At 45.0% G+C, this 25,234-nt stretch overlaps 1 pseudogene; it reads left to right on the forward strand.

Moving 5' to 3' along the window:
• Nucleotides 1-15,979: 15,979 nt before the first annotated feature.
• On the forward strand, nucleotides 15,980-20,612 carry LOC121436773 (annotated as a pseudogene).
• The last annotated feature ends 4,622 nt before the right edge of the window (nucleotides 20,613-25,234 follow it).

Below are 25,234 nucleotides of genomic sequence, written 5' to 3' on the forward strand. Positions count from 1 at the left end.
GGATAACTTCCAAGACAGACACCACACAAGGTTTATCCTCCCTCCCCTCTGTAAGGGAGATATAGCCAGGAGAAGAGTAGGGCCTGATAGCGAACACTGTGGAAAGGATGGGCCAAATTTTCCTTGGTTTCCAAGGCAGCATTTGTTTTTCTTTGTGGACCAGACAGTTTAAGGCAGTCTCTTTGAATGGTTTCCATGGGAATCCACTTGAGCAGATCAAAAGAGGGAAAAAGGAATTGTGTGAGACATTTAGGTGTGGGGTTAGAATGATGATGCCTGGCACACAATAAACTACTAATTCACAGAAATAAATTGATGACATGGCTGAAGAAATGTATGTGTGTGTGTGTATATGTGTGTGTGTGTGTTTGTGTGTGTATCTTCACTCAATATTGTAGAATTCACAATACACAAAGAGAATCATGGCATATTGGTACTTATTATTTTGTTACCTATTTTGAGAAGTATTTTTTTCTTTCATTAAAAATATTAATTTATTCAGGGAAAACTAGCCTTTAGTAAATAGAGCCAGGCGCGCCATCTGGTGATCAAAATGTGAGTTGCAGGACTTCAAGGCAACTATGGAGTTTCCCTATAGGCAAGGTTGGGGCATCAGAGGGCAGTGTGGGGGACCACTCACTCAGAGAACTCAGGGAGTTCAGTGCCCTTAGGATCCCGACATCTGGGGATGGTTAGACAATTATGCAATACATCCGAGTGTTAACGTGTACGTAGCTGCCAAAGAACCCGTAGATTAATATACAGACTGCAACTTTCCATTCCAGAGAGGATTTCTGAGGTTTCTGGGGTCAGGTCATCTGGGACCACTTGGACATGTGTAGCTTTGCTGTGGGACCATTCTTGTGCATGTTCTCTCGCGTGTACATCATGTCTGAGTCTCTCCCCTTAGTACCTGGGACTGTGGTAGCTGTGGAAGCTTCACATCTGACTGTTGGTCAACACTGCCTAGTTTTTCTACATAGGGAGTACATGGAATTTCTCCTCCAGCAATGTATGGCCTTTTCTTCTGTCACATTTTCCATTTAAATGGGTGTAGCATAGAGACATCTCAGTCATTAAGCTTTCCCTTCTAGAGTATGAAGTCCAGAATTAGCCCAAGACATATGTTGGGGCATCAATGTAAACTATGGAACACACATGGAAATTAGAGAAAATAAAAAGCAATTCTACTTTCTAACACTAGAAGAATATAGACAACATCTACTAAAATTGTGTGACTTGCATATTTTGGCCAATTGGAAACATACATGCATTCTTTTATGGCAGGGTTGGTACATGCACACGGAAGAACCAAGACTGTGGAATTCTTGGCCCATCTGTTGGCTCACCAGGCAAAGGTGCTTACAGCCCAGCCCAACGAGTTTGAGGCCTGGAAGCTACTTGGTGGAAGAAAAGAGCCAACTCCTGTAAATTGTCCTCTGATCTTGAACACACTACATCCCAGCACAATAAATATATACAATAAATTCTTGTTAAAGCTATGAATTTTTCTACTGCTTAAGGAAGCAGTCCCTCTTCTCCCGCTGTCCACACTGCTCAGGGCAGAGGTGACCATGTTCCCAGTTTCCCTAGAGCCTTTCCTTCGGGAACCCTGACCCTGAGGCGGTGTTTCACAATGTTCCTTCCATCCCTTCTCTTTCAGGGTGAGGTAAGTGTCCAGGTGGCCGCAGAAATGGGAAGAGTCTGGTCCTCCCAGTTGCTGAGATGAGCAGCCTCTCTTGCCACACAACCTCCACAAGAGGAAGCAGCAGATGAGATTAAGAAAAAACAGGGGGAAAACATGGCAGGAACCTTCAGTATTCCTTCCACACCAGGTGACAGGCGGGCTTGGAGTCCAGCCCTCTAAAAAATGTCAGAAAGCTCTGGAATTCATGTACTTCCCTGAGCTATGTGGTAGCAGGCCTCACTATGTTTACAGTGGAAAATCCCCACCAGTAGTGTGGGAGCGTAATAGAGACAGTGAGTTTGTATGTGCAGGGGCTCTGGATTGGGGTATGTGATAGGAAACAGTCCTGTTGTTCCCACATGGATCAGGAGATGTCTCCTGACTCCATTTTTAACAGATTATTTTATCACCATGAAATGGCATCTTTCAAAATTTTTTAAATGCTTTTTTTGTTGTTGTTGTTAATGAACAGAAACAAAACTTTTCCTCAAAATATAACAGGACAGGGAAAAACTTTTCCCAATTTTCATTGGTTGTCTTTGCCTTTAGATTTACTTTAATCCTGGGGAGGAGGGCTATGTATGTGAATGTCAGTGTCCAGCAGTGTTGGATCCCGGAGGCTGGAGTTGCACATGGTTTGAGCTTCCTGTCATCGGTGCTGGGATTTGAATTCAGGTCCTCTGGGGAAGCAAGTATCGCTCCTAACCAATGAACCATCTACTGCCTCAGCTCCCCAAGGGTTAAGGTTAGGGTTAGGGTAAGGTCCTTCTATGTACCATATAGTATGTGAAGGATTGCAATTCTGTAAAAATCCCTCTGCTCATTTGAGAGATAATCACTGGAAATGTAATTTCTCAAAAGCTTTCCTATTATGTCCAGAAGATGCCACCAACCAGAGCGTACTGATTTTTCTGTTACCCGGAATGCATGGATCCTTGAATCCCCGACAGCCGCCCCAGTTCTCATGGCTATAGACCAACTGTCTAGACGGCTTGTGATCCTGCCATTCTGACATGAATCATCAGATGTTACCTGCCTCCACTGGAGGGTGGGGTTGAGACGGGGTGTCTCTGTAGTTTTGGAGCCCTCCTGGAACTAGCTCTTGTAGACCAGGCTGGCCTTGAGCTCACAGAGATCCACCTGCCTCTACCTCCCGAGTGTTGGGATTAAAGGTGTGCGCCACCACTGCCCAGCCACTTGCCTCCAATTTTAACAGATTATTTTTCTCGCCATGGACCATCTATCTCTCCAGCTCCCCAACGGTGGCGTACATAGTTAACTTACTTCAGTGCATTAGGAATTCATTATGGTGGTAGCCTGTCTGCATGCGCCACCATCTCATTCTATAGCTGCTTCTTACAAAAGGAAATTCCCCTGTGGATATTTGTGCCCACTCACAAGAAATGACTAAAGGACACTTCCTTTTACCAGTGGGCCTGCTTCTTCAAGCATCTTGACAATTCAAATCTCCGAGTTTCCCGTTTTAGTTAGTTGCACGATGTTTTCATTTGCCCCAAGTCAGCTAAGCACCCGAAGAGAACACCTGTCTGTGCATGTCTGAGAAATTGATGAGTTCCACAAAACTCTGGCTATGTGCACATCTGATATCCTGGTATAATGACTCAGACTGTATCTTAGAAGCAACTGCAGAATTGGAAGGGAAACCTTACTGGCCAAGTTGTGTTTATGCTACCCCTATAAGAGCACAAAGTTGGGAGAAGGTCACCTTATGCTAAAAAAGAGAGAAATTTCCCACATCCTCTTTGCAGAAAATTGGGGAAGCATCAATGTGGGATAAAAGGGAAGCTTTACAGCATAGACCATCCCAGGGATATGCGCCTGGCAAACACAGAGCTCAAATCTCTTGGAGTCTGGAGGTGGTGTGGAGGTTTGAATAAGAATGGTCCCCATAGGCTCATGTATCTGAATGCTTAGTCTCCAAGGAGGGGCACTCTTTGAGAAGGCTTAGATGATGTGGTGTCCTTGTTGGAGTAGATGTGCCATCATTGAAGGAAGTGTGCCACTGGGGGTGGGCTTTGAATTTCAAAATCCCATGTCAGGCCCAGTGTCAGCCTCTCTCTCCCTGTGGATCAGGTAATAGAACTCTCAGCTACTTCTCCAACACCATGTCTGCCTGTGTGCCACCATGCTCCCTGCCGTGATGGTAACAGACCAACCTCAGAAACTATAAGCAAGGCACGTGAATGCTTTCTTTGATAAGAGTGGCCTTGCTCATGGTGTCTCTTCACAGCAATAGAACAGTGACCAAGACAGATGGTGTTTCATAAATTCCTGTGTGCTCAAGGTCTTTACAGTTTTAGTATACACAGGTTTGTCCATGAAGAGGGCCAAAAGGGGACTACTGTCTTCTGAAGAGCACATTATTTTAGACAAGTAACTGGAATGGCCTCCTGCTCTGCCCAAATGTCCCACAGTAGTCTCTTGTATTAATGACTGACATCTTGGAACAGATTCCAGTCAAGGCACTTATGAGTATTCAACCAGCCCCAATTCTCCCTCTGCAGCTGCTGATGGGGCAGAGGAAATCCCTTACATGACAGTGGTAGTTTGAATGAGGATGGTCCCCGTAAGCTCCTATGGTTAATGTTTCAGTGGTGAATAATTTAAGAAAGATTAGGATGTGTGTCCTTTTTGGACAAGGCGTGTCACTGGGTGTGAGTTCTGATGACTCAAAAGAACTCTGCCTCCAAGGGGAACCCTCATCCATTGCTGGTGGGAATGCAATCTTGTGCAACCACTTTGGAAATCGGTGTTTCGGTTTCTCAGGAAATTCGGGATCAACTTACCCCTGGACCCAGCAATACCACTCCTGGGAATATACCCAAGAGATGCCCTATCATATGACAAGAGCATTTGTTCAACTATGTTTATAGCAGTATTATTTGTAATAGCCAGAACCTGGAAAACCTAGATGCCCTTCAATGGAAGAATGGATGAAGAAAGTGTGGAATATCTACACATTAGAGTACTATGCTGCGGTAAAAAACAATGACTTCTCAAATTTTGCATGCAAATGGATGGAAATAGAAAACACTATCCTGAGTGAGGTAACCCAGACCCAAAAAGATGAACATGGGATGTACTCACTCATAATTGGTTTCTAGCCATAAACAAGGGTCACGGAGTCTACAATTGGTGATACCAAAGAAGCTAAGTAAGAAGGTGAACCAAAGGAAAAGCATATAGATGTCCTCTTGGCTATGGGAAGTAGACAAAATTGCCGGGGAGAAAATTGAGATCTTGGGGGTGGGGTGGGATGGGGGTAAAGGGAGATGGGGAGAGAGGGGGATAGGGGGAGAATGGGGGAGCTTGGGGAAGGGGGAGGATTGGGATGAAGGAAGGTTGGATGGGGGAGCACGGAAGCACGGTTCTTAGTTAAGGGAGCCACCTTAGGGTTGGCAAGAGACTTGAACCTAGAGTGGCTCCCAGATGCCCAAGCCGAGGTCCCCAGTTAGTTCCTTGGGCAGCTGAGGATGAGGAACCTGAAATGACCCTATCCTATAGCAATACTGACGAATATCTTGCATATCATCATAGAACCTTCATCTGGTGATGGATGGAGACAGAGACAGAGACCCACACTGGAGCACTGGACTGAGCTCCCAAGGTCCCGATGAGGAGCAGAAGGAGGGAGAACATGAGCAAAGAAGTCGGGACCACGAGGGGAGCACCCACCCACTGAGACAGTGGAGCTGATCTACTGGGAGCTCACCAAGACCAGCTGGACTGTGACTGAAAAAGCATGGGATAAAACTGGACTCTCTGAGCATGGCGAACAATGAGGGCTGATGAGAACCCAAGGACAATGGGTTTTTGAACGGGGTTTTGAACCTACGTAATGTGCTGGCTTTGTGGGAGCCTAGCCAGTTTGGATGTTCACCTTCCTAGAAATGGACGGAGGGGGGAGGACCTAGGACTTACCACAGGGCAGGGAAATCTGACTGCTCTTTGGGCTTGAGAGGGACAGGGAGAGGAGTGGGAGGAGGGGGAGAAGGGTGGGAGGAGGGGGAGAAGGGTGGGAGGAGGGGTAGGGAAATGGGAGACTGGGAGGAGGAGGAAATTTGTTTTTTTTTCTTTTCTCAATAAAAAAAAAAAATAAAAAAAAATAAAAGACCTCTGCCTCCTGCCTGTGATCAGGATGTAAACTCTCAGTTACTGCTACGGTGTCCTGCCAGGCTGGCTGCTGCCATGCTGCCCACAGTGATGGTACTGGACTAACCCTCTGACACTGAAAGCAAGCTCCCAATTTAATGCTTTGTTCTGTAAATTCCCTTCAGCACAGCGCCTTTTCCCAGCAATAGAACAGTAGCTCAGTCAATGTCCTGTGGCTGTCAAGGGACTTGCAGTTCCTGCCTCTTTTCTTCTGTGTTATCTCTTCTTGTAGGGCACAGAGGATAATTTCTATTTCAATATCAAATTAGTGGCTCCAAAATGATGGTGAGGTAAAGGAAATACTTTGGAGATCTCCCTGCAATAGAGAAGGGACCCCAAGTTTGTTCTACATCGTAAGGGTGAATACATATTACATCTGAGTCATATGCAGAGCATATTCATAGAAAAATACATGGCAACCACACCACAAACACCATGGAAACATACTTGGCTACCACACCACAAATACCAGGTTGCTCTTGGAAGTCCCCAGCAGGCATGGTGCAACACAATTGCAGTGACTGACCAGGATACAACTTGCCTGGCAGGCAGCGATCTGGGGACTGTACCACAGCCTCCTGGAGAGGGGATGGAAAGTCTAGGAAATCCATCCATCCCAGAGTCAGGGGATTCAAGGTGCCCACCACATTCATATTCTCTACAGAGCACCACTCTGTATCCCTTGTGCACTGCCCACTTTACACTTAGGGAGGATGAAGTGAGTTGTGGAGCACTACAGTTGCTGCAATCCATAAATGGAACTGCTCTATACGTGTGCCAGCTTTCCAAACACACTAAAAACGCATTGCTATTCCATAAAACATCAGCCCTTTTAAAGAAAATAAATGTAGGCATGTAGTTTGAATGCCACCTCCTGGCCTTAGTGGGAACTACATCAGTGAGAGTCTTGGGCCCAGTGGAGTCTATGTTTGGATGGGAGGGAACATTGACTGTGACCTGGACTTGAAGGGACCATACCTCTGAAGATAAGGCAGTGTTTTTTCACCTCATTATGATTTCCTGTCACATAATACTTGACATCTTAGGTATATCAAATGTAAACCCGAGATTGGAGACCAATCCCAGTCTAAGGCTAAGATAAAGCAGCCTCATTAGATAGAGATGGTGGAGCTCTGTGTGTAAACACACACACACACACACACACACACACACACACACACACACACCACACACACACACACACAGAGGCATGCACACAGCATCAAAATAGATTACATTCGTCCTTACTGCTCCAGAAACTGAACAAAATGACTACTTCTCCTGAAGTATGGAAGGTGTATAATCCTTTATCCAAAGTGCGATTGTGGGTTCGTGCATGCCTGTGAGTGCGTGAGCAATTGTGTGTGTGTGTGTTTGTGTGTGTGCGCGCGCGTGAGGTCAGGGGACAGAAGTCAGCCTCCGGTGTTGTACCTCAGGTGCCATCCCCCTGAAGTTTTTCTTAGACAAGGTTTCCAACTGGCCTGGAACAAGCAAGGCAGGCTGGGTTGGCTGGGCAGCACATTCCAGGGATAGGCTTGCCTCCACCTTCACACACAAGCATGTCCCACCACATCTACTACTTTTCCTGCTGTAGTTTATCTTCATTTTCTTGATGATGCTCTCTGTGAATGACACTCAGGGCCTCATGCCCACAAGGCCAGCAATTTATTGATTTAGCTGTCTCCCCAGCCCCACTTTTACCACCCGAGCACAAGCATTTTTCTCAGTTTACACTTTAAAGTACTTTCCTTCCTGGATACGAAATTTGAAACACCACAGGAAAGCACATATAGTAGCATAAGGAAATGTGTCTGTCGCTGGGCTGATTCCTACCCCTAAGGCACAGGGCTGTCTGCAGGGAAATCTCCTGAGAGTGAGCAATCTGAGTACAGTCCAAGCCACCATTTTCTATACGCCTTGCTGTATGTGGTGGTGAGGAAGTTGCCTTCCCATTTAGGGGATGGTAATCTTTAAAATGTCTGGGCCAGGGGCGTACATTGCTGTGCCTCATATCCGGGGAAAGAGGATGGCTTCCCATGCCAGAACTAAGCTGAAACTTTACAACAGTGAATGGAATGATAATAGTCCTGCTAACTACTTTGTGTGTTTAGTGCAGAGTCTCAGAGCAGCCCAGCCCAGCCTGGGACTCTTGCCCTTCCTCCCTCAGCCTTCAGAGTGCTGCTGGTCTTCCAAGCTTAGCACACTGCCCCAGCTCAAGTATTCATTTTAATGTAAACACATTCTTAATGCTACTGTTTTCTTCTCGGCCCAGTAACATTTTCATTCCATTTCTACATGTATATGGTTGAATTCCCACGAAATAAGTAATTTTATCATTGATTTCCCTGCAAAAATTTATTTTATAATGATCCACATCTTTTGAAAAACCATGAATTCTAAGATTGCTATTTTAGGAAATTTAGCATTGACGAGATATTTTAGGTTTTTGCTTGGTTTTCATTGTTAGTTAGGGCCTCTCTATGCTATTCAGGCTGTTCTGAAACTTTTTAGCACTAATGATCGATCGTGTAACCCCAGTGTTCAAATAGTTGGAAGTGCACGCATTTGCCACCTAACGCTGATGAAAACTGTTCGCATTACTGCCTGGCATTTGACCATTTTTCTTCATTGTTTCACAACAATTATTTTAATTTGTACATAATTTTAAAATGTACATAACTTAATAATAATTACGTTGTGTATATTCCTATGTGTATGTACACATGAATTCCTGTGCCTCCAAAGGTCAGGAGAGGTCATACCTTCCTGGAGCTGAGGTATGGTCCTTCAAGGATGTTGGAAATGGATGCTGGAAACTACCTTGGATCCTCAGCAACAATAGAATGCACTCTGAACCACTGAGTCATCTCCCCTGCCAGACTGTAGACTGTTAGATTCCGTTAGCCTTTATAATGTTCATATTTTAAATTCCACTGATGCTTCTTTTATTTTCTTGTTTAGATTTTAGTTATACTTTTAATTATGTCTGTCTGTCTGTCTGTGGTATGCACATGATTGGCAGAGGCATTGACTCCTGATGGGGCTAGAGTTAAAGGCAGTTGTGAGCTATCTGCCATGGGGGCTGGGAGCCATACTCTCATAAACAGTAATGACTCTCTTGTCTCTTTCCTCCTCCCTCTACGCCTTGAGTGCTGGTATTACAGGTGAGGGTGAACATGCCCAGAGGGTCAAAGAACACAGAGCAATTTCCATTCTAGGCAATCATTCTGCCACGAGAGCTATGTCGCCAGTCCCCATACTGTGGCTTTTTAAATTCACCAGTGATTTCTTTTCATGGTATAGCATTCTCATTGAACAGCTACCAGAGAAATCAAGAATATAGCTGGGAATGTGTGCACAGCCAGGGGAGCAATAGCAGTATCTAGGGACCACTTTTAAAAATCCCCAAATGTGCTCCCACCACATTTGTGAAGAGCTTGGGACAGGGCCGTCAGATGCTGGGCAGATCTAAGTGCTGTAGCATCCTCGAGTCCAGCCTCTGGCAAGGACATCCTGTTCCTGAGAGCAAGTCTCCTGCCAGCAAACCTACCTTACATGCCCAGCTTCCCAAAGGTCAGCAACAAGGGACTAGAGGCTGTTGTTGTACTGTCTGTGGATGTGTGTGCACAGCCAATGACCCAGACCCTGCAGAAGAATCACAAAACAGGAAAAAGGTTGGTCAAAGAATCAGACACATCCTTAAGCTCAGTACTGAAGACATAAAAAAAGAAAATTTGGAAATATAGCTTAGTGTGTGGAAATAGAAATGACGGAGAAAGAAGAACAGGATTTCCCTTGCACGGAGATGTGAGTGTGGGTGTCCTGATGTGGGGCTGTGCCTCTCTAGGAGTATGGGGACAATGATGAAGGGATCCCAGACATATCTGAGAAGCCGGATTCTGTGTTTGGATGTCTGTACAGCAGTGGTTCTCAGCCTTCCTATGCTGTGACGTGACTCTTAATACAGTCCCTCATGCGTGGTGATCCCAACCAGAAAATTATTTCTGTTGCTTCATCATCGCTGTAAAGTTGTTACAGGTAAGAATCACAATGGAAATAGTTTTGGAGATAGACGTTTGCTGAAGGGGTCAAGTCACAGGTTGAACCACTTTTCTAGAGTCAGAGAGATGTGGGACCTTCCTAGCCCCAGCAACTTTGGTTCCCTGAGCCAGGATGTCCTGGACCCATTTTCCAAACACAGGCTGGGAATTTCTGTGAGGAGAAAACAGAGTGAGACCCTCTGCTCTGAGCTGTGCTTCCCACTCTGTGAATTGAGAGCATCACACTGCTCATGTGCTAAGTTGGGGGTCTTTAGTGATAATACCTGCTTTAAATACCAGTCACAAGTTCCTGCATATGTGACAGACTAATGTTGATATATGCAATTGGAATTACAGGCTGGCCTTGAACTCAGACATCCAACTGCCTCTGTCTTGTGAATGTTTGCTCCATGCCCAGCTGTCAAAAATAAGCATTTCTAAAGGCAGTCTTCTTCTGGAGAAATAGGGACAAACAGTTGCTGCAGAATTTAGAGACTGATTTCACTTCAACTCTGCCTAAAACCTACTCACTTCCTTCATCTGTAAACCTGCCAAGAGCAGTACATGCTGTAGAACAGCCATTTTCAAAAATACACTGAATTTTGGGTTCACTTTTTAAGAGACAAATGTTAGATTCTTATTCTGTTGGAAATTATGCTACAGTTAGCTGTACTTAGAAAACTTTACATCTGAAAATTATTCATCAGCAACTCGTTATCAAATTGTTAAGTTTTACAATGACTAGTTTGGGTATTCAAACTATCCTGTGTCAATACACGTGGAATAACTGATGTCAGTAAATGGAAGCACCGTGTCTCCATGTGGTCAGACAAATCCAGAGATGTTAGAGCAATGTCTCCACAAGGAAAATGCACAGCGCATCCAGGTGCTATCTGCCCTCTCCCAGACAAGGCTGCACAGGGCAGCTCTCCTGCTGATCACTGCAGCATGGCTTCATCCCTCTTTCATACCTCCATCCCTCCCCTGTCTTCGGAACCATCTCCACTGTCTCCACACACTACCTCATCCCGCCCTCCCCAGGCCTTTCTCTGTTCAGTGCCAAGTCACCTTCTACCAAAAGGAAACATATCATGACAATTCCATAACTCACCTTCCACACAGATCATATAATCCAAATGTCATACACAGCTGACAATGACAACATTTTCCTTTCTGTCCTATCCCCAAGCAGTGTCCACGTTGTCTTCAAGGTTCTGGCAACTAGCCTTGTTCTCTGCTCTTAGATCCACTGTTCTCCATGGAAGCAAGCACGCCCACAACTTGGTTTGTGCACGGTCTTGCTTCTATTTGCCATTCAGGACTCAGATCACATGCTAACTTCTGAAACCTTTGGGGGTAACATCACATACGACAATCCCCATCACAACTGTTTCCTGTCCCCTTTATGATCTTTAAAGCGCCAATAATACACGGAATTGCTGTGATTACTGATTTCTTCTGCTTACTGACAGTTTGCCTATCTAACACGATATACAAGGACCCGTGCTAGTCTTCACAGTGCAGGAACAAGGTGTTCACTAAAGAGGCCACTATGTGAATATCTGGATAAACGTACACGAAGGAATTGATTTGTCTATTTGATATGCCATGCAACACACTGGTATTTAAGGCAGTAACAAGAGAACATGGTATGGACTTAAGCAGTCTGTGACTTCATATCCTGGAAGACAGAATATCAAACACACTAGCAATACGTTTTAACATGGACAGCCATCAGAAAGAAGTGGCTATGCCACCCCCCACATCACAGGTATTGATTCAGTGTCTGCTGTGGACCCAGATATCTACCATTTTAATAAGCATGATTCAGTGTCTGTTGTGGATCCAGATTTCTACCATCTTAATAAGCAATCCCTCCAAATGTGATGCAGTCATGCATGGCCCATTCGGGGAAATGGTCTGATGGGGATTGCTTCCATTTCAGTCCTGGTCATTTAAAGGGACCCCTACAGGGTTCAGTCATCTGGGGAGTCTATGAATGCCATTGTTTCACAGTGTGCTGCTCTTTGCTGCGACCTGCTCAACAGGATGTGTTCCTACAAGGCATTACAGACCAGCTGCTGGTCACACAGACGGGAAGAGAAAAGGAAATGACTCACCTGGTGAGTCCCACATGATCTTGTCACTCTACTGTACTGAATATAAGGATGGAGTAGTCTGTCTGCATCCAGTCAAGTCAAAGATGTGCAGTGACATCTTCCTCTTCTTTGTTCATTTCACAGACCCTTTATACACACCCATGTACACATCACACACACACACACACACACACACACACACACACACACACACTCACATTGGTGGCAATGATGACTCACATACTGGAAACAAGGGCTCATGTCAGCTTCTTGTCAACATTCTGCGTGTTCTCTCTGCAGGTCTGCTGTTCTTCTCATAGAAGAGACCTGACATTGATAGACAGAGGACACAAAGTATCACTGACAAGAAGCATTTGCTTTTGGCTTTCTTCCCAGGGGTGGTCAGATAATCCAGAATTCTGGACAGATAACAAATGAAGAGCAGGTCCACTTGAATGTACTCCCACGGGCATGTTATGGGATAATTTAAGCATCACAGTATATAATGATGACAAAGGAGTACTCCTTTAAGAAATGGGTGTTTCTTAGTAGACACAAACGCATGAGTAAATCCATTAATAAACAAAAGATAAAAGGGAAACTTTACTCAAAGACAAGCAATGCTTGTATACTAGTAACTGCACAGGGAAGTAGGTATCAGAGCAACACTTAGCAGGCGTCATGGTTATAATAAACATGGAAAGAACCATACATAAAACACCCCCTCTGTACAAGTCCACAGCAACACTGCTAAAATCTGCATGACTGGATGGGAAAACAAGAGGGAAAACACACGAGTACTAACCTTTTCCTTTTTGTGTTGGGGAAAATAATATTAGATATTTTGAAAATAATTACCTAAGTATTCTTCATAATACAAACCTTTCTGGAGTTACACATACATACCTAACTCTTCACATGTATCCCCTTCTTTCCACCGTGATCTCAGCACCTCCCTGATGGAGCTAGCTGGGAGGTAAAGGACTATCTCTATGATTCCAAAGATGCCATTGGGGCAAACCTTTGACCTGTGGCTGCCTTAGAAATTTTCCCCCAAACTGGGTGTTGGACATTTGTTTCTGTTCTCATAATTCACTTGCAACTTCAAAGTACTAAATTTTAAACACAGCAAATATATGTTAGCACCAAAGACATTTTCATCATAGAGAATGTAATTAAATATTTTAACCTAAAAGATTCATCAATAACTCTGTCTAAATTTAACACAGACAGCTGACCACAGTGAAATGAATGTGTGGAAGCTGTAATTTAAAATCCCTGTCACTGGAGATAGCATCAGGAAATATGAAATAATTAGGAAAACTCTGCCCACTTCTCTGTAGTGCCTAGACACTGAATGGGACAACTCATTGCTGAGAGTAAAGATGTATAGATTCATCGACTGTGGCGATATTTTGTTTCTTCCATGACAATAAAGCTTGCCTGAGAATCAGTGTGTGCAGATAGCCACTAGTTAGCCACAGAAGACAGGCAGTGTTGGAACTCACCTTTCCCAACACTTAAGAAACAGAACTCTGTGAGTTCAAGGCCATCCTGGGCTACATTAGATTGATCCAGTCTAAAAGAGAAACAGAGTCAGGCAGTGGTGACTCACATCTTTCATCAAAGTGCTTTGGTGTCACACACCTTTAATCCCAGCACGAGGGAGATGGAGAATGAAAGGAATGTGGCTGGGAAAAGAGAGGAATATAAGGTGGGAGGAGATAGGAGATCCAGGCAGTCAGTCTGAGGTCTTGTAGAGACAGGATGCTCCATTTGGTCTGAGGGTTTTGTTGAGGAAAGAACTAGTGTCTGGCTGCTCTGCTGTTCTGATCTTATAGCTCCAACCACTTAATATCTGACTCCAGATTTTATTATTAAGACCAATTAGAACTCACGCTACAATCATCTTCATGTGATGGAATATACAGGTGTCTGTTCTCCTCATACAGTCCTATAGATCCAGTGCAATACCAACAGAACTCTAACAGACTTTTCATAAACTAATGGGCTTAATCTGAAACTCACAGTGAATATGAAAAACCCCAGCTTGAAACAACCTTATAAAGGAACAAACTTGGAGGATGAACACATGATTTCCAGACTCCTTATAAACATAGAGAAATGTAGACAGTGTGCCTGATTGGAAATGACAATAAGACAGAAAAGAATATGAAGGGGACAGAAGAGTCACACATGTGTAGGGGACACCTTTAGCAAAGACACAAAGACACTTCAGTGAACAAAACATATGCTCTTCACGAGGTTTTCTGGGACTCTTGGTGGTGGTAGGGAGGTACAGCCCAGCACAGTGACCAGCAGCCTGAGGATAACCCTGTCCCTTTGATGACCTTGACCCTGGTAAAGATGAATCTAGGATGCAGTAAAGAATTTCAGAAACAGCCAGGATGAAGCAAAGGTTGTGAGCTTATTAATCCTGTGGATAGAAGCTCACACAGAATAAGGATGGCTCCTGCATGATGGCCTGAGAGTGGACTGGAGAGAGACTTGAGATTAGGTGGCATTGCAAAGGGTATGTGAGGTGGGCAGGGAGGGAGGTACAGTGGGAGAGGGAGAAATGGGAGGATTTTTATGGCTCTAAAGTTACATTGCTGAAAGAATGTAATTCAAAAAATTTCAAGATTAAATTACATTAAAGCCTATATTCAGGTTTTTAAATTAACTATAAGAATATTTTTACTCTTTAAATGGGTTCTATTTTTCCATTAGGAAAAAATATTCAATAGGTAATTAAAAAGTAAAAAATGAAACTAAAAAGCAATGCTTTTAAATGTGCTTATTCCTTTTAAAGTTTCTTTCAGTAAATTAAATTGTAAGGTGATTATGTGACTTAGGCGATAGAATAGAGTGCTATCATCATCCATCTCAAGGCTACAAGTATTCTGCCCCTAAGAAAGCATAACTGCGTTTTTTTATTTTCTGCTTTTGAATGCTTTTCCACAGAGAAGTCTGTGCACCACGTGAGTACCTAAAGCCCACAGAGGGTACCAGACTTTATGAGATCTCTCGGAACTGGAGTTACAGACAGTTGTGAACCATCGGGTAGGTGTTGGGTATCAACCCTGAATCCTCTGGAAGACATCCAGTGATATAAAAGAATGAACCCTATCTTCAGACTCTAGTTTATTTGTTGTTATTTTTAAACATTATTTGGGATGTCTTTATGAATAATTGCATCATATCTGCAGGTAATTTTGGCTCTATCAGTTGAGTTGAGGTTTCTTGAATGTCAAAAAAAAATGTAAAAATGATTACAGGGTGAGGGGCTGTGTGTTCCCTCTCATATCCCCTTCAATGCCCTGTCTTTCTGTCTTATTTTGGGGCAAACAGACCTCCCCATGCACAAATATGAATATAGACAAACGTATATCGCAGGATACAAAAGTCAATCTAGAGTGAACAAATGATCTACACAGGACTAGGGAGACATCTCAGAAGTTAAGAGTGCCTTTTGCTATTGCAGAGGACCTGACTTCAGTTTCCAGCACCCAGTTCCAGTCTCTGAGCAACAGTGACAGGAACCCCAATCTTCACCCTTCTTTAGTGAAGAAGGGTTAATATTTTAAATTAAAATGAGTTTTGTGTCCCAAAGATTAAAACAATTGTTTAGTCTGCACCTTAGCTCCAAAGCAAACCAGAATTCAAGCTGCAGAAGCAGTTTAGCATTTGTGCTCCAGGGCAGGTGGGATTTCTGAGTGAGGTGAGCTGGATTCAGCTATCTGGAGCACATCCTGGCACTTATCTCAGCCGGGTCTCCCTGACTCTCTAGAGGCAGTATGACACCCTGCAGAGTGGAGCAGCAGGTTCTGTTATCAGGCACTCCTCTCCTTGGGGGCAGGAAAGGCCAGACCAAGGACCTCTCCCCAGTTGCCTCTGGAAGACCTCTGTGGGGCATCTGCAGCCTCAACATCATCCAGGTCCAGATTTTATTTTCTTTCTGTGAAAAAAGCATAAACATATCATCGACCCCAAATATATATAGGTCGGGTTTTTTCATAATGCATTGTAAGGGCTTTTTCCACCTTGCCCTAGCAAAGGTCAGCTTGGTTTTATCATGTCAGATCCGTTTGCATCAGGATCTGCTTACAACTTTTATGATTTGCTTTGAAGGACCCTTGTTATGCTCCACAATTTTTTTTATTAGCCCTATATGCAGTTCTTCCATTGGAAGAGCCATTTGTAAAATTTAGCATAAAAGGCACGCCCGCAAGGGACCCAAGGAGCTAGTGGCAGCGGGGGAGGCCATGTGGACCAAGGCGCTGAGGGCAGCAGGCCTTGGCGCCCCAGGCCCCCCCCCCCTGCCGCCGCCATGGGCATCAGCAATATGCGCCCAGGAACCCGCCTGCGGGGAGGATCAAGGCAGAGGGTTCAAAGGCTGGGGAAGTTCTTGGAAGGCGGCCACTTGGGAGATCTGTTCCTTCTCGAGAGTCTAATCCAGCACTGCCCTTGGGAAGGAGCTCCCCAAGGAACCCCCACAACCTCATGCTGGAGGCAAGAGTGGACATGCTCGGCTCCAGTATGATCATCAATGGCCCGGCTGCAGACCTCGGTGCTAAAGAGGCCAGCAGGCCCTCGAAGAAGCAGCCTGGCAGCGTCCAGAAGCCTGGGCCATCCACCCGAGACCGAGCCCCTCAGCATAAAGGACAAGATATCCAAGTGGGAAGGCAAGAAGGAGCCACCTACTCCTGAGCCTGCCAGGCCAACGGAGGGCCAAGAGAACTACTTGCCACCCTGCGGGGTAGAGCGGAGAGGCAGCGAGGTCACCAGAACAAAGAATGGGTTGAGGCTTGAAACAGAGAGCTTGGAAAATGACAGCAGAAGGACAGCAAAGACCACGTGTCAGGACACAGACCGGTGGCCAGGCCTGAGGCAGAGTGATGGGCAGCCGGAGCCCAGCCAGCGCCGAGGTGTCGAGCTGAAGCCCAGTGACTTGCGTTTTCAGAGTGACCACCTCTCCGCGCTCAAACAGGTCAGGAGACTGGAGAAGGCCTTGAAGGATGGCTCTGCTGGTTTGAACCCCCAGTTGCTGGGGACTTGGTATTCCCCACACTGTCTGCCTGACAAAGCAGAAGAGGACCAGCACATTCCCGAGAGTCCTGGAAGTGGGGGTGCTTTTGCAGCTGGCCGCAAGGCCCACCCCTTGGAGGACAAGGAGCCAGGCCCTGAGGCTTCAGAGAAGTGTAAAGGCCAGGAGAGTGTATACCCGGGCTCCAGACAGTGTCCCCGAAGCCTTTCATCAACCCCCTTCCCAAGCCCCGCAGAACGTTCAAACATGCAGGAGAAGGGGACAAGGACAGCAGTCCTGGGAGCTCAGGCATTGGCTTCAGGAAAGAGAAGAGAAACCTGCCTCCCCTGCCCACTTTACCTCCCCATCCCCCACCGCTACCCTCCTCCCCGCCTCCTACTTCTGTGAATAGAAGACTGTGGACTGGGAAGCAGAGACCCAGTGCTGACCACAGGAAGTCCTATGAGTTTGAAGACCTACTGCAGTCCTCCTCTGAGAGCAGCAGGGTGGACTGGTACGCACAGACCAAGCTGGGACTCACATGCACTTTATCGGAGAACGTCTACGAAGACATTCTAGATCCACCTATGAAGGAAAATCCGTATGAGGACATCGAGCTACATGGCCGCTGCCTGGGCAAGAAGTGTGTCTTGACTTTCCCTGGATCTCCCACCTCTTCCATCCCGGACACTTTCACCAAGCAATCCTTGTCCAAGTCTGCATTTTTCAGGCAAAATTCAGAGAGAAGAAACTTCAAACTGCTGGACACCCAGAAGCTGAGTCGGGAGGGAGCTGGGTCCCCAGTGAGAGCCAGCCCCCCCTAAACAGCTAGCAACCCGGATGACACTTTCTTTAACCTCGGAGACCTACAGAATGGCAGGAAGAAGAAAAAGATCCCCAGGCTGGTATTGCGGATCAATGCCTTTTATGAGGCCCGGAGAGGAAAGAAACGGGTGAAGAGGCTATCCCAGTCCACGGAGAGCAACTCAGGAAAAGTGACAGACAAGAACAGCGAGTCTGACAGCGACACCGAGGAGAAGCTGAAAGCCCACAGCCAGCGCCTGGTCAATGTGAAGTCCCGCCTGAAGCAGGCCCCTCGCTACTCCACGCTTGACCGGGATCTCAGCGAGTACCAGTAGAGGCAACTCTTCGAGTACTTTGTGGTCGTGTCTTTGCACAAGAAGCAGGCAGGGGCTGCCTATGTGCCAGAACTCACCCAGCAGTTTCCTCTGAAGTTAGAAAAGTCATTCAAGTTCATAAGGGAGGCTGAGGACCAGCTGAAGGCAATGCCCAGTTCTGCTTTCCTGACGCCAAGGACTGGGCTTCCATCCAGGAGTTTACCAGTGAAACATTCTCATTTGTCTTAACTGGAGAAGACGGGAGCAGAAGGTTCGGTTATTGCCAAAGATTGCTGCCTGGAGGCAAAGGGAAGAGGCTTCCTGAAGTTTATTGCATTGTGAGCCATCTGGGATGTTTCAGCCTCTTTTCAAAGTTCTTGGATGAGGTGGAAAAGAGAAGAGGCATTTCCCCTGCTCTGGTGCAGCCCCTCATGAGGAGCATCATGGAAGCCCCTTTCCCAGTCCTGGGCAAAATCATCGTTGTCAAGAACTTCCTGCCAAGCTCGGGGACTGTTGTGATTGAGCTGTGTTGGCCCCTGGACTCCCGGCTGGAGCACGTGGATTTTGAGTCTCTGTTCTCCTCCCTCAGCGTCTGGCACCTCATCAGTGATTTTGCCTCCCTGCTCCTGGAAAGGAGGGTCATCTTCATTGCGGACAAACTCAGCACGCTGTCCAAGTGCTGCCATGCCGTGGTGGCGCTCATCTACCCCTTCAGCTGGCAGCACACCTACATCCCAGTGCTGCCACCCGCCACGATTGACATAGTGTGCTCACCCACGCCCTTCCTCATCGGGCTGCTCTCCAGCTCACTGCCGCTGCTCAGGGAGCTGCCACTGGAAGAGGTCCTTGTGGTAGATCTCATCAATGATCGGTTCCTCAGACAGATGGAGGACGAGGATTCCATTCTGCCCCGGAAGCTTCAGGTAGCCCTGGAACACATTCTGGAGCAGAGGAATGACCTGGCCTGTGACTAGGATGGAGGCCCACTGGACTGCGTGCATGGCCCTGAGTTCAGCCCCTTGAATGCGGTGGCGTCTGAAGCCTTTGTCCGATTCTTCGTGGAGATTGTGGGCCACTATTCCTCGTTCCTGACCTCGGACGAGGAGAGGAGCCTGCAGCGAGAGGCCTTCAGAAAAGCTGTCTCCTCCAAGAGCCTGCGCCGCTTCCTGCAGGTCTTCATGGAGACCCAGACTTTCCGTGGCTTCATCCAGGAGCGGGAACTACGCAGGCAGGATGCCAAAGGTCTGTTTGAGGTCCGAGCCCAGGAATACCTCGAAACCTTGCCCAGCGGAGAACACAGCGGAGTCAATAAGTTCCTAAAGGGTCTGGGCAATAAAATGAAGTTTCTCCACAAGTAATAACCCTCATCTTGGTTCAAGGGAAGACCTCCTCCACTGGGACCACACATTTCCAACAGAGGTCTGAGAGGCTGTGGGCTGAAGGCAGTCCCTAGCCCCAGCTCCTCCTAGAACGGGGCCTGCGAGCTGGGCACGTGGCAGGTGCTCAGGACAGCCCTGGAAGGGACCTGCCAACATGCAGCTGTTGTTACTGTGGTCGGTTCTGGGATCTTTATATCTAGGTATTAAAAGAGATTAAAAGAGAAGAAGAAGAAAGGCGTTTGGGTCTTCATTCTGTCTTGCCAGGGCTAAGAAAACTCCCTCCTGCCCTACCTCATCTCTTCTGGGTCAGCTGTTGACAGCTGTGGAGCCAGGAGGAGGGAGGAGATAGGTAGAGTGGCTGCCACCACCCATCCAGGTTCTTGTGGACTGCTCTATGACGCCACCTGGTGGCAGAGACCGTGAGCTTCGCTGTTCTTGACTGGGGTTTTTTGCCCCTTAGAAGGAAGTCCCGTAGACCTGTTCTTGCCCTAATACCACACATAAAAAGAGGAAAACTTGTTAATTGTTAATAAAATATTCTTAGGGTCCTGAAATGGATATCTCCTGTGGCCTAACCGTGACACTTAGACCTCTGCTGTGAACCTATTCCTCATAGCTGACAGACCTTTCAGGCTTCTGTAGTTGGTTCTCTTATTGAGAGGGAAGAGCTGGACAAGGTCACAGTCAGATGACCTGTGTGGGACAGTGGGAGTCTGTGAGTCCTGTGTGTACACAGGAAGGGTCTCAGGCTGGCCTCGGACTACCACCCCAATACTGTGGACACCCAATGGATTGTATGAGAAAGTAACTTCTAGCCCACATGGCCTGGAGTGGGGCGGGAGTAGTGGGAGGGGGTGTGGCTGAGGCTTTGGGGGAAGCCTGAGTGAGAATGTGAGCATGGGGGCTCACACAAGCGCCTCGGTTTAGTTAACTTTCATGATAGCAATGCTCTGTGTATTTTTATACTGCCCCTAAGTGATCACTTTTAGGATTTTGGAATATACAGTCTTTTCTAACTTATTTTCTATTATACTGTTTTACTTAAGAACTCCAAGTGAATGAATAAACAAATATCTTTATCAACATTCCTAGTGAGTGTATAATATTCTATAATATTATGAATGTTTTTGTATTTGATATAAGCATAAAAACAAAAATAAATTTGGGGAAATGTGCTAAAAATTAGCATAAAATCCTTTAAGGGATTTTTTGCTATAACATTAGCAAAATACAGTTGTGTGAATTGTAGCAATGATCTGGGAAAAGATTATTGTTTTTGCCTTTGAATTGAGCAAAGACAATTGTCCAGGAATCAGGCTTAAAATTATCAATGAATCTATTGTTTAGTATAAGAAACACTGATCATAGTCAATATTCTGTCAAACAGTTTTTCAGCTTTTATCCTGTCCTTTTGTATCAGACAGGCTACTGTTTTAAATTAAGAGTTTAATATCTTAACTGGCAAAACTGGGAAGGTTTAGCCACAAACAGCATTTTTTTATAAAACTGTTGTAGAATAAGTTTGTACTTAATATACACACTTGCCATAGCTGAATTATAATTAATATACTGTATTTGTTGATTATTGCATACTTTACCTTTTGATTTATATTTTACCTTCTTGAGTATCTGTTAGGCAGCTTGCTTAAGCTTTCTATTGAAAACTGTTTTTTTTTTTTGTAAGAATTTTATCTATTGGCTCAAGGTCCCTCATAAGACTATTATAACTAGAGCTTTAACCATTGGACATCCAACCAAAAGTTTGCAAGCTATCCTCCTCTTAAGTTTTAAGTCTGCCTTAAAGATAGGAAAATGGAAAAAGGAAGCATTTTAACTAATAATGCTGGCCTCATTAGACACCAACATGTAGAAGAATGAAAATAGATCCATATTCATCTCCATGTACAAAACTTAAGTTTAAATGAGCCAAAGGCCTCAGCATATAAAAATTATGTTGAACCTCACAGAGAAAAAATTTTTTGAAGTACACTTTGCCACATCTCAAACACAGCCTCAGTGGCACAAACATTGTGAGAAACCATAAACTAGATCTCTTGAATTGAGAAACTTTTGTATAACAAGGCTATAGAGTGGGAAAAGATCTTTACTTACCATAAATCCCTTTCAAAAATATATGAAGAACTCAGGAAATTAGTTATTAAAAATTAATCCAATAAGAATATTTGTTACAGACCTAATCTGAAAACTCTCAGACGAACTTAAAAATGAGAGACACCTAAAAAATGTTTAAGCAGAACATCCTTTAGCCCTCAGAGAAATGCAAACCAAAACTCTGAGATTTTATTTTATCCTTGCAAAAATGACCAAGATTAAAAATTACTGCTAACAATTTATGCTTAAGAAAATGTGGGTAGGGAAAAAACTCCATTGCTGGAAGTGCAAACTGACAGTCACCTTTGGATCACACATAGTATTGAAAAACCTGGATAAACCAGACTCCCTCATCAGGAAGAGAAGGATCAAAAATCCAGGACTAGCCTGTTCAGCGACCCTGTACCAGGAACTGTCTGAAGACAAAGCCAGACCTTTACCTCGAAAAACGGGTTTTCCAGCTGCAATTATCACAGTACTGTTTTAGGAACTAGCGGATTATGACCCTGGGAGTGGTCCCAAGGCAGGCAGCTGTCCTCCTGCGACCACCACTGTATTTTTGGAATTTATGACCCTCCTGGACCACTGGGCTGTGGCCCCTTTTCAAAAATTTTCTCTTTAGGTCACTAGAGGCTGAACTCCTCCCCCCACCCCCACCCCCAACTAAAGCCACGTGCACTACCTCAGCAAGGATGGCCTCCAGCGAGCCATGGGGAGACCTGAGTGAGAGTCTCCCCAGCACTGGGGGACCCCCATTATGTCTATTTTTTTTAAATTAGGCAAATATTTACCTCAAAACTTAGCAATAACCCTTTTGGGCCTAAATACAAAGTTGTTTAACCATAAGACCATGGGCTCAGACTTGCTTACAGCAGAGTTACTTATCATAGCCAGAATCTGAAAATAACCCAAATGTACCTCTTTTACACCTAGGATAAATGAGACATCATCCTTTTAAGTATCCATGAATACCACAAAATATCTTGGAATAACTTTAAGCAAGCAGGACAGAAGTTTGAGTCCCGTAATCTCTGCGTGTGAAGGCAGAAATGTTTTTTATTTTTAACCATTATCACTTGGTAGAGTATAACTCCTGCCCTTGATAAATTTAGTGAGAGGCTGGAGTCTCAGCAGTTTAGCCTGAAGCAACACCTGTCAGCAGGAAAGAACCTCAAGCTGAAACAATACGACTCCCACCCAAGAGCGGGCCGTACAAATGGAAAAACTTGTATGAGAATTTTAAATCTTGAGAGATCCCCTACTTTCTTGGGAAAGCAGAAGAAACACAGCAAAAATGACAATTTTACTGAAAGCAATCTACAGATTCAGTGTAAATGTCCATTAAAAATTATAGCAACGGGCTGGAGAGATGGCTCAGTGGTTAAGAGCACCGGCTGCTCTCCCAGAGGTCATGAGTTCAATTCCCAGCAACCACATGGTGGCTCACAACCATCTGTAATGAGATCTGGTGCCCTCTTCTAGTGTGTGGGCATACATGGAGGCAGAATGTTGTATACACAATAAATAAATAAATTAAAAAAAATTATAGCAACATTTTTCACAGAACTCACATACAGATTTTAATGTAAATGTTCATTAAAATTATAGCAAAACTTTTCACGGAACTCGAAAGAACAAACCTCAACTTTATGAGAAAGAAATGAAAACTCAGGATAGCCTAAACAATTTTAAAAATTTTCTGAATGTGTTACAATCTTTGATTTTAAAACTTTTTTACAGAAACACAGTACTGAGATTAATCTACCTTAGATATAAACTTAGACACCTACAAACTAAAGATTTTTGACCAAGAAGCAAGATTTTTAAAAATGGAAAAGAAGCATATTTACTGTCCTAAATGAAGCTGCAGCTTTTTGAGTCTAGATTCCTTTATAGCAAACCTGCCTGTCAGCTTTTGCTCCATATGGCAGGGGGTTAAAGACATAGGCTCTCTAGCCCTAGCAGCCAGCCTGCTTGGCAGGCATAGCTGTGTGGATTGTACCCTAACTTCTCGCATCTCGAGGGACTCCCTTTTGAGTCCGCAAGCAAACACATAAAGCAAACACATAAATCTCTCTTTTTGACTCTTACTCCTCTCTCCCTGATTGATTGATTTTTTTTTTTTTTTTTTTTTGAGACAGGGTTTCTCTCTGGCTTTGGAGCCTGTCCTGGAACTCGCTCTGTAGACCAGGCTGGTCTCGAACTCACAGAGATCCGCCTGCCTCTGCCTCCCGAGTGCTGGGATTAAAGGCGTGGGCAAATTCCTGTATGAATTTCTCTTCCTTTGAAAGTCCCATATCTTTTTGGACGACAGTGATCCTGCGCCTACCTCATTCTGCAGATGTGTCTGAGTTCTACAGCCATAGAATCTTCTTTTTTCTTCTTGTTGTTGTCCCGGGACCGCGCATCTTCATCCAATAGTTGGCCATGCTCCAAGTCACTGGTTCGGGCGCCACTGTAAACCGCTTTGGGTGGGTTACTCAGTCTAGGGTCTGTAACCCACCTGGCAGTTCAGCTATTCCAGGGTCCCGGAGAGGCACTATCTGGAAGATATGGGGGGAAAGAGGAAGAAGGCTAGGTAGATTTGTCGAAGCCTGCGCTTATTAGAGACAGGTTTACAGTTTATATAGGGTAAGGAATTGGGGGGGGGGGCACAGGGGCCTGGACTCTTGTCGCATGGTTCACGTAGTTCACGTTGGTCACTAGGCCAGGAGGTTACATTCGGTCAGGTCACATAGGCGGGGAACTCACAACTAGGAGTTGACACACCTAGTTCTCTAGATAGTTTGGAATGTGGGGCGGGTTCCACTAACAGATAGCTCTCCATTAACAGCCAATTTGGGTATGGGGTAGGCTCTGTCAATAGAACGATTCCTAACACAATTAGGGGTGTGGGGTTCTCTGCAGACTCCCCAGGGTGATGGTTCCTGTAATGACTTCAGGAGGAAACAGCTCCTGACACCCTATCTTCAGACTCTAGTTTATTTGTTGTTATTTTTAAACATTATTTAGGATGTCTTTAGGAATAGTTGCATCATATCTGCAGGTAATTTTGGCTCTATCAGTTGGCTTGAGGTTTCTTGAATGTCAGAAAAATGTAAAAATGATTACAGGGTGAGGGGCTGTGTGTTCCCTCTCATATCCCCTTCAATGCCCTGTCTTTCTGTCTTATTTTGGGACAAGCAGACCTCCCCATGCACAAATATAAATATAGACAAACGTATATCGCAGGATACAAAAGTCAATCGAGAATGAACAAATGATCTACACAGGACTAGAGAGACATCTCAGAAGTTAAGAGTGCCTTTTGCTATTGCAGAGGACCTGACTTCAGTTTCCAGCACCCGTATGGTGGGTGACAGATGTCTGTAACTCCAGATCCAGGGGAACTGACAGTCTCTTCTGGTCTCAGTGGGCATCTGCACTCAAACGTGTATTTGGCACACACAGACATACAGGCAGACCCTCAGTAAATAGGGAAAATAAACCTAAAAGAAGTCCAAATTACAACCTAAACATGAATCTTGTAGCAGAATACAATTGGATGTTCAGGTTCATGAATTACAAACAAACTTCTTAGATACGGCAAACCCCCTTTCA

Source organism: Microtus oregoni, unplaced genomic scaffold (assembly GCF_018167655.1).
Source record: "Microtus oregoni isolate MIOR12 unplaced genomic scaffold, Mior012 000050F_003, whole genome shotgun sequence".
Classification (NCBI taxonomy): Eukaryota; Metazoa; Chordata; class Mammalia; order Rodentia; family Cricetidae; genus Microtus; species Microtus oregoni.